Here is an 11140-nt window from a genome sequence, read left to right as displayed (position 1 = left end):
TTCAGATCATTAAATACATTTTAAAAAGCGGTGATCCTAATACCGACCCCTACAGGGGATGGTATACATACCCACTCTCCCACTCCAGAGTCTTGAGCACAAAATCTAGGCTGACACTGCAGTGTAGCACTGAGGGAGTGCTGTACTGTCAGAGGTGCCGTCTTTTACATGAGATGTTAAACCAAGGCCCTGTCTGCCCTCTCAGGATCCCATGGCACTATTTTGACAAAGAGCAGGGAAGTTCTCCCCAGTGTCCTGGCCAATATTTATCCCTCAACCAACAATACTAAAACAGATTATCTGGTAATTAAAAATTTTTTTTTTTTTTTTTTTAATTCATTGATGGGATGTGGGCGTCGCTGGCTGGCTAGGCCTGCATTTAGTGCCCATCCCTAATTGCCCTTGAGAAGATGGTGGTGAGCTGCCTTCTTGAACCGCTGCAGTCCATATGGTGTAGGTACACCCACAATGCTGTTAGGAAGGGAGTTCCAGGATTTTGGCCCAGCGACAGTGAAGGAACGGCGATACAGGTCCAAGTCAGGATGGTGTGTGGCTTGGAGGGGAACTTGGAGGTGGTGGTGATCCCATGCGTCTGCTGCCCTTGTCCTTCTAAGTGGTAGAGGTCGCGGGTTTGGAAGGTGCTGTTGAAGGAGCTTTGGCGAGTTGCTGCAGTGCATCTTGTAGATGGTACACACTGCAGCCACAGTGCGCCGGTGGTGGAGGGAGTGAATGTTGAAGGTGGTGGATGGAGTGCCAATCAAGCGGGCTGCTTTATCCTGAATGGTGTTGAGCTTCTTGAGTGTTGTTGGAGCTGCACTCATCCAGGCAAGTGGAGAGTATTCCATCACACTCCTGACTTGTGCCTTGTAGATGGTGGAAAGGCTTTGGGGAGTCAGGAGGTGAGACACTCGCCGCAGAATTCCCAGCCTCTGGCCTGCTCTTGTGGCTTGTGGGACCTTGCTGTGCGCAAATTGGCTGCCGCATTTCCTACAATAAAACAGTGACTACACTTCAAAAGTATTTCATTCGCTGTAAAGCACTTTGGAACATCCTGAGGTCATGAAAGGTGCTATATAAATGCAAGTCTTTTTACCTCCAGTCTGAAAAACAACCGTTCACCAGTATTCTATGCTTTCTGTCTCTTAGCCAATTTTGTATCCCTGCTGTCACTGTCTCTTTAATCCCATGGGCTTTAATTTTACTAACAAGCCTAATATGTGGCACTTTATCAAACGCCTATTAAAAGTCCATGAACACATTAACTGCACTACCCTATCAACCCTTTCCATTATTTAATAGAAGAACTCAATCATGTTTGTCAGACATGACATGCCTTTAATAAATTGCATGTTGGCTGTCATTTATTAACCCATGTTCTTCCAAATGACAATTAATTTTGTCCCGGATTATGGTCTTTAGAAGTTTCCCTACCACCAACATTAGGCTGAATGACCTGTAGTTACCGTGTTTATCCCTCTCCCCTTTTTTAAACAGGGATGTAACATTTGGAACCCTCCAGTCATCTGACACCAAGGGGGATTGAAAGATTGTGGCAGAGCCTCTGCTATTTCCACCTTATGTCCCACTGCAGCCTAAGATGCATCCCATCTGGACCGGGTGACTTTTCTACTATGAGCGCTGACAACCTTTTAACTACCTCCTCTATCTATTTTTATCCTATCCAATTTCTTGAACATTATAAGCCTCCTTTTTCTTTTATATTTATTATTAATTTCTTTAATCATCTAGGGAGCTGTAACTTTGGATCCCCTTTCTTTCCTTCTCACAGGAATGTGTTTAGCCTGTACCTGAACTATCTCCTTCTTGAAGGCCTCCCACAATAAATAAAAAAATATCAGCAGTGGAAAAGTGATTACAACAGCTAAGAACATAGGAACATAAGAACAGGAGTAGGCCATTGAGCCCCTCAAGCCTGTTCCATAATTCAATGAGATCATGGCTGATCTGCAACCTAACTCCATATACCTGCCTTTGGCCCATATCCCTTAATACCTTTGGTTACCAAAAAGCTATCAATCTCTGATTTAAAATTAACAATTGATCTAACATCAATTGCTGTTTGCGGAAGAGAGTTCCAAACTTCTACCACCCTTTGTGTGTAGAAGTGTTTCCTATTTTCACCTCTGAAAGATCTAATTTTTAGACTATGCCCCCCAGTCCTAGAATCCCCAACCAGCAGAAATAGTTTCTCTCTATCTACCCTATCTGTTCTCCTTAATTTCTTGAAAACTTCAATCAGATCACCCCATAACCTTCTAAATTCTAGGGAATACAACCCTAATTTGTCTAATCTCTCCTTGTAACTTAAACCTTGAAATCCGGGTATCATTCTGGTAAACCTACGCTGCACTCCCTCCAAGGCCAATATATCCTTCCTAAGGTGTGGTGCCCAGAACTGTTCACAGTACTGCAGATGTGATCTAACCAGGGTTTTGTACAGCTGCAGCATAACCTCTATCCCCTTGTACTCTAGTCCTCTCGATATAAAGGCCAGCATTGCATTAGCCTTTTTAATTATTTTCTGTAGCTGTTCATGACATTTTAATGATCTATGTACCTGGACCCCCAAGTCTCTTTGGACCTTCATTGTTTTTAGCTTTTCACCATTTAGAAAGTACCCTGTTCTATCCTTTTTAGGTCCAAAATGGATGACCTCACATTTACCTACACTGAAATCCATTTGCCACAGTTCTGCCCATTCACTTAATCTATCGATATCCCTTTGTAATTTTATGTTTTCATCTACGCTGCCTACAATACCACCTATCTTTGTGTCATTGGCAAATTTGGATATATGACTTTCTATACCATCATCTAAGTCGTTAATAAATACTGTGAATAGTTGAGGCCCTAACACATCCTGCCAATTTGAATACCTACTCATTATCCCTACTGCCTGTCTCCTGCTGCTCAACCAATTTCCTAACCAGGTCAATAATTTGCCCTCAATTCTGTGGACTTCTACCTTATGTGAGACTTTATCAAATGCTTTCTGGAAGTCCATATAAATAAGAAAGAAAGACTTGCATTTATATAGTGCCCTTCACGACCACCAGACATCTCAAAGCACTTTACAGCCAATTAAGTACTTTTCAAGTGGAGTCACTATTATAATTTGGGAAACGCGGCAGCCAATTTGCACACAGCAAGCTCCCACAAACAGCAATGTGATAATGACCAGATAATCTGATTTTGTTATGTTGATTGAGGGATAAATATTGGCCAGGACACCAGGGATAACTCCCCTGCTCTTCTTCGAAAGAGTGCCATGGGATCTTTTACGTCCACCTGAGAGCGCAGATGTGGCCTAGTTTAACGTCTCATCCGAAAGACGGTACCTCCGACAGTGCAGCGCTCCCTCAGCACTGCACTGGAGTGTCAGCCTAGCTTTATGTACTCAAGTCCCTGGAGTAGCACTTGAACCCACAACTTTCTGACTCAGAGGTGAGTGTGCTACCCACTGAGCCACAGCTGACATTAATAATAACATCCAAAGACATTTCCCTGTCCACTACTTCAGTCACCTCCTCAAAAAATTCAATCAGGTTTGTCAGGCATGACCTACCTTTCACAAATCCATGCTGGCTCTCTCTGATCAACAAAAACTTTCAAGGTGTTCAGTCACCCTATCCTTAATTATAGTCTCTAGCAATTTTCCGACAACAGATGTTAGGCTAACTGGTCTATAATTCCCTGATTTCCCTCTCATTCCATTCTTAAATAACGGAGTGACATGCACAATTTTCCAATCTAAAGGAACGGTTCCTGAATCTAGAGAATTTTTGAAGATTATAGTTAGGGTATCTGCAATGTGCTCACCTACTTCCTTTAAAACCCTGGGATGGAAACCATCTGGTCCTGGGGATTTGTCACTCTTTAGTGTCATTATTTTCTTCACTACTGTTATTTTACTTATGTTAATTTTATTGAATCCCTGTCCCTGATTCAATATTTATTTCCTTGGGATTTCTGGCATGCTATCCTCTTCCTCTACTGTAAATACTGACGCAGAGTAATTATTCAACAAGTCTGCCATTTCCTTATCATTGACAATATCACCGCTTTCAGTTTTTAAGTGGTCAACATTGCTCCTGACTACCCTCTTTTTCCTAATATAATTGTAAAAATTCTTTGTGGTGATTTTGATATCCCTTGCAAGTTTCTTTTCATACTTCCTTTTTGTAGCTCTTACTGTCCGTTTTATGACCCTTTGCTGTTCTTTGTATCTTTCCCATTCACCAGGATCTGTGCTATTTTTTGCATTTTTGTATGTTTTTTCTTTTAGTTTTATGCTGTCTCACCTCTTTTGTCATCCATGGCTGGGTTCTTTTTGGCAAGTGGAGCTCTTGCCCCTCAGGGGTATAAGCTGGTTCTGTATCACCTTGAATTCTTTTTTGAACATCTCCCACTGATCTTTTGTCATTTTACCCATTAACAGATTTGCCCAGTCTCAGTCGCATCCCGTTGAAGTCAGCCTTACCCAAATCTAGCTGCATGGTAAGCCCTATGTGAGAGTGAGAGGAAGAGATTGAAAAATCAGACCCAAACTACTCGGAGAACACTGGGATACAGGGTTGCAGTGCAATAGACTATATCCATGCTTTTCTCTATACTGCTATGAACATCCGTAAAACACCAGATTCAGGGTTATACAAATTAAAAACAGCTTCTCCAGTTTCTAACACTACTGGATTGGATCCACTTGCATAGAAAGATCTGCCTTGATTTAGTTTAGAAGAATATGATGACAACTGTCAGTAACTTAAAAGCTAATGTTAATATTATTCAGCTGGTGTTATCTCTCAGCAATTAACACCTGCATATTGATGTTAAAAAAAATCCAAAGTACTGGACTGAATCTGGCCAACAGTGGCCAAACAGGCTGGAAACCAGAAGACACAGAAAAAACTTCCCAGAAATAGTGGAGAACCAAGGCTCTAGCGAGAATGAGGAACTGAAAGAAATTAGTATTAGTAAAAAATAGTACTGGAGAAATTAATTAGCACTCATGGGATTGGGGGTAATATACTAGCATGGATTGAGGAGTGGTGAAGGAACAGACAACAGAGAGTAGGAATAAACAGGTCATTTTCGGGTTGGCAGGCTGTAACTAGTGGGATACCGCAAGGATCAGTGCTGGGGCCTCAGCTATTCACAATCTGCACCAATGATTTGGATGAGGGGACCAAATGTAATATATCCAAGTTTGCTGATGACACAAAGCTGGGTGGGAATGTAAGTTGTGAGGAGGATGCAAGGAGGCTTCAAGGGGATATAGACTGGCTAAGTGCGTGGGCAAGAACATGGCAAATGGAATATAATGTGGAGAAATGTGAAGTTATCCACTTTGGTGAGAAAAATAGAAAAGCAGAGTATTTTTTAAATGGTGAGAGATTGGGAAATGTTGGTGTTCAGAGAGACCTGGGTGTCCTTGTACACAAATCATTGAAAGTTAACATGCAGGTATAGCAAGCAATTAGGAAAGCAAATGGTATGTTGGCCTTTATTACAAGAGGATTTGAGTATAAGAGTAAAGACGTCTTACTGCAATTATATAGGGTCCTGGTGAGACCACACCTGGAGTATTGCATCCAGTTTTGGTCTCCTTACCTAAGGAAGGATATACTTGCCATAGAGGGAGTGCAACGAAGGTTCACCAGACTGGTTCCTGGGATGGGGGGATTGTCCTATGAGGAGAGATTGAGTAGATTAGGCCTATATTCTCTAGAGTTTAGAAGAATGAGAGGTGATCCCATTGAAACATGCAAAATTCTTACAGGGCTTGACAGGGTGGATGCAGGGAGGATGTTTCCCCTGGCTGGGGAGTCTAGAACCAGGGGTTACAGTCTCAGAATAAGGGGTTGGCCATTTAGGACTGAGATGAGGAGAAATTTCTTCACTCAGAGGGTGGTGAATCTTTGGAATTCTCTACCCCAGAGTGCTGTGGAGGCTCAGTCGTCGAGTATATTCAAGACAGAGATCGATAGATTTTTGAATATTAAGGGAATATGGAGATAGTTAAGGAAAGTGGAGATGAGGTAGTAGATCAGCCATGATCTTATTGAATGGCGGAGCAGGCTCCTACTCCTGCTCCTATTTCTTATGTTCTTATTTGGTGCAGGGCAAATACATTAACAAGTGCACAACACCCTTAAACTCACTGGCAGTATTTCAGCATCCTGTGCACACTATGGTGAAAAGAGCATAGAATTTACAACACAAACAGGCCATTCGGCCCTACAGATCTATGCTGGTCTTTATGCTCCACACGAGCCTCTTCCCACCTTACTTCATCTTTCAGCCCCAGCATCACCCCCCTTGATCTTGGCCAGAATTTTGTTGCCCTGAAGTTTATAAAATCCAGATAGGTTGTTTTACACAGACTTTAGATGTTCTTAGAGTTGAAATGTTCAATGTCAGTTCTCTAGAGTTGTACGATCGTGTCTGCTGCACTGAATCACATGATGAGTTGCCTGACAGTGCCACTCATTCAGGACCTTCCCTCTAGCTCCTTCTGCAGATTCCACTTACAGGGTTACTTTGTTCATCGCCTAGCAGTGACAATTTAAAATGCAATCCATGTTACGCTGCCTGCTTCGAGATTCCTGCAACATTTCTCACTCCACTTTTTTTTACCCTAGCTGCCTGGAAAGGCCTCTTGCCTCAGTAATACACATTTAGCAAAGTTTGAGAAACTGTTATCACAAGTCAGTTGGCTTTGGGGGGAAAAATTCGTTAACTTTGCCGGGGCGCTACTTTTAGCGCCCTGTAAAAGTTAGCGCCCCTGTGCCGTAAATTGAGTGGTAGTGCCCCAAGCAGGAAGCTACTGGAAGCGCTCCCCCCCTTCCTGGGGCGATACCATTCAATGCTGCGGCGCTACGTGCAACAGCACCATGCGTGTCAGCACGTAGCGTCGTGGAACTGCAGACCTCCCTCCCCTGATTAAAGCTTCTCCACGGCCGCTAACCTCCTGCTGAATTTCGTGGCACCATGCCCATGCAAAGCAACCCAAATTTTCCCCCTTGGTTTCTAACATTTCAAAGTGGTTCATTTACATACATACACACACAATCGGGTAAATCTTTGCTCTCAGTACTCCCAAATCAGACAATCACACATTGGAGATGCATATCAGGAATTTGGCATTTTGGCTGAAGATGAAAATTTATCCCAATGTGGCAACATATGGCTCAAGTGTACAATATGATGCAGATCAAATAAATAGAACATGATGTGGGCTCCTTTGATGGCTTAGTGTATAAATCACTGCCTGATGTGTGGCTGACACATGCACACCAGAAAGATCCCAGGTATGATCACTGGTTTGTGTTGAGTTAGTTAATTTCAGCAGATCTACTGGTGTGAAATTACAATTGGCCTCAGTATTCCTGGACTAGGGAGGGGAAGTCTTCCATAGTTCTTGCTGCTGCTGATTACCATCCAGTGAGCCCAAGACTGGACTCAACTCTGATGTTCCTTTGGTTGAATAGCCCACCCACACTTACTGTCTAGGCTCGTACATGAGGAACTAGCTGGAGTGCCCAGCGGTGCCGAGGGTTTTTGAGGGCATGTTGTTATGAAAAAAGTAGAAATAATTTTTATATATATATATATAAATGAGTTTGTCTGTCTGTGTGGGAAGGAGAGAGAGAGAGAGACTGGGGGGGGGAGAGAGAGAAGGAGAGAGGGGGAGGGAGGGAGAGAGAGAGAGGGAAGGAGAGAGAGAGGGAAGAAGAGAGAGAAAGGGGAAAGGGGTGGGGGAAAGGGGTGGGTGGGGGAAGGGGTGGTGTGGGGGAAAGGGGGTGTGTGGGGGGGAAAGGGGTGTGTGTGGGGGGAAAGGGGTGTGTGTGGGGGGAAAGGGGTGTGTGTGGGGGGAAAGGGGTGTGTGTGGGGGGAAAGGGGTGTGTGTGGGGGGAAAGGGGGGGGTGTGGGGGGAAAAGGGGGGGTGTGGGGGGAAAAGGGGGGGGGGGGAAAAGGGGGGGGGGGGAAAAGGGGGGGGGTGGGGGGAAAAGGGGGGTGTGGGGGGAAAAGGGGGGTGTGGGGGGAAAAGGGGGGTGTGGGGGGAAAAGGGGGGTGTGGGGGGAAAAGGGGGGGTGGGGGGAAAAGGGGGGTGGGGGGAAAGGGGGGGTGGGGGGAAAGGGGTGTGTGTGGGGGAAAGGGGGGGTGTGGGGGAAAGGGGGGGTGTGGGGGAAAGGGGAGGTGTGGGGGGGAAGGGGGGTGCGGGGGGAAAGGGGGCGTGTGTGGGGGGGAAAGGGCGGTGTGTATGGGGGGAAGGGGTGTGTGTGGGGGAAAGGGGGGTGTGGGGGGAAAGGGGTGTGTGCGGGGGGAAAGGGGGTGCGGGGGGAAAGGGGTGTGTGGGGGGAAAGGGGGTGCGGGGGGGTGTAGGGGGGAAAGGGGTGTGTGTAGGGGGAAAGGGGGGGTGTAGGGGGGAAAGGGGGGGTGTAGGGGGGAAGGGGGTGGGGAGGAAAGGGGGGGGGTGTGGGGAGGACAGGGGGTGGGGAGGAAAGGGGGTGTGTGGGGGGGAAAGGGGGGGTGTGGGGGGAAAGGGGGTGTGGGGGGGAAAGGGGGGGTGTGGGGAAAGGGTGTGTGTGGGGGGAAGGGGGGTGTGGGGGGAAAGGGGTGTGTGTGGGGGGAAAGGGGGGGTGTGGGGGGAAAGGGGGGGTGTGGGGGGGGAAGGGGGGGTGGGGGGGAAAGGGATGGTGGGGGGGGAATGGGGGGGTGTGGGGGGAATGGGGGGGTGTGGGGGGAAAGGGTGTGTGTGGGGGGGGAAGGGGGGTGTGGGGGGAAAGGGGTGTGTGTGTGGGGGGAAAGGGGGGGGGTGGGGGAATGGGGGGTGTGGGGGGGAAAGGGGTGTGTCAAATTACTATGTTCCTCAAAAAGACAGAAACAAACAACATAGAAACACAACCCAGTAAACTGTACAACACCAAAAAATCGTACAGATGGGCCCAAAACGACACGGAAAAATACCAGAAAACAATTAGCAATGCATCAACTCAAGCTCTCTTAGACACCTTTCTGGATAACATATACACTCACAATAAAGAAGGCGTAAACCGGGCAGTTAGTAAACTAAACAATATTTTTGATAATTTGGCAACAAATGCAAACTTGAAAGCTCGCAAGAACAAACCCAAAACAAAAAACTATGAAAAATGGTTTGACCGAGATTGCCATAACATGAGGAAAAAACTTAGAAAAATATCAAACCAAAAACACAGACATCCAGAAAACGAGGAACTACGCCTTACTTATTGTCAGACACTAACACAATACAGAAACACACTCAGAACCAAAAAAGAGCAATATATTAAGAATACACTCAGCTCCATGGAGGAATCCATTGATTCCAATTGTTTCTGGGAAAACTTGAAAACACTACACAAAAAACAACACGACGATTTGGCCATTCAAAATGGGGACACATGGGTAAACCACTTTGAAAAATTATACCAGAAAAACACACTAAGACCAGAGCAACACCAAATATGCGAAAAACTGGAAAAGCTAGAAATGGCCATAAAAGATAACCAAAACCCGCTGGACGCCATAATAACAGAAAAAGAACTTCTTGAAAAACTCAAGGACCTGCGACCAGGAAAAGCCTGCGGGACAGACGGCATACTAAACGAGATGATTAAACACACAGACAACAAAATGAAACTGGCTATCCTAAAACTCTTCAACTTGGTTCTGAGTGTCGGTTATTTCCCTGATATCTGGAACAAAGGACTCATAACGCCCATATACAAAAGTGGGGACAAAATCGACCCAAACAACTATCGAGGCATCTGTGTAAACAGTAACCTGGGGAAGGTATTCTGTAGCATCATAAACAAAAGACTTATAAACTTCCTTGAGGAGCACAATGTCTTGAGTAAAAGCCAAATTGGATTCCTGCCAAACTATAGAACATCCGATCATATCTTCACCCTACAGACCCTAATTGACAAACACGTTCACCATAACAAAAGCAAAATCTACGCATGCTTTGTAGATTTCCAGAAGGCTTTCGACTCCATCTGGCATGACGGTTTATTCCTGAAACTTATCGAAAGCGGGGTAGGAGGGAAAACATATGATGTAATTAAATCAATGTATACAAACAACAAATGTGCAGTTAAAATTGGAGACAAACAAACAAAATACTTCCCACAGGGGCGGGGGGTGACGCAGGGCTCGCCAATCTCACCGACACTCTTTAATATTTACATAAATGGATTGGCAAAACTACTTGAACAATCTACAGCACCCGGCCTCACCCTATATGAATCCAAGGTTAAATTCCTCCTCTATGCAGACGACCTGGTTCTGCTGTCACCTACTAAAGAGGGGCTACAGCAAAACCTGGACCTGCTGGAGTCGTACTGCCAGACTTGGGCCCTGACAATAAATCCCCAAAAAACCAAAGTCCTTGTGTTCCAGCAAAGATCCAAACATCAGGGACCCAAAATAAATTTCACAGTAGGAACAACCAAAATTGAACAAACCACTAACTACACATACTTGGGCTTAAAAATCAGTTCTACGGGAAACTTCAAACTGGCTGTGAATGAACTGAAAGAGAAAGCAAGAAGGGCTTTCTATGCCATCAAAAAATCAATCCAAATAGAAATCCCAATTAGCATTTGGCTCAAAATTTTCAAATCAGTAATTGAACCAATTGCACTCTATGGCAGTGAGGTATGGGGACCGCTAACTCAACAAGAATTTGCAAAATGGGACAAACACCCAATTGAGATCCTACATGCAGAATTCTGTAAAAGTATCCTCCGGACTCAAAGGAAAACAGTAAACAATGCATGCAGGGCGGAACTAGGCCAATATCCATTAATAATCACTATCCAAAAAAGAGCCACCAAATTTTGGAATCACCTACAAATGAGCAATCCCCAATGCTATCACTACGACACCCTGAAATGCCAAGAGCTGACCATAAAGAAGAATACCCTCAGTCAACTAGTCCTGGGACTCAGTGAAGTAACTACTAACAATACTAACAATAACCAGCCCCAGGACAGTGACAGGGTAACACAAAGAATTCGACCCAACACAATCGTCGCTAAGCAAAAGGAAAAATATCTGACATATTGGGCAGAAACAACAAAAACCCAAAGCA

The sequence above is a fragment of the Somniosus microcephalus genome, chromosome 2 (genome assembly GCF_052327205.1).
Source record: "Somniosus microcephalus isolate GS21.2 chromosome 2, FLI_Smic_1.0, whole genome shotgun sequence".
Taxonomy (NCBI): domain Eukaryota; kingdom Metazoa; phylum Chordata; class Chondrichthyes; order Squaliformes; family Somniosidae; genus Somniosus; species Somniosus microcephalus.
This window is presented reverse-complemented; position numbering follows the sequence as displayed.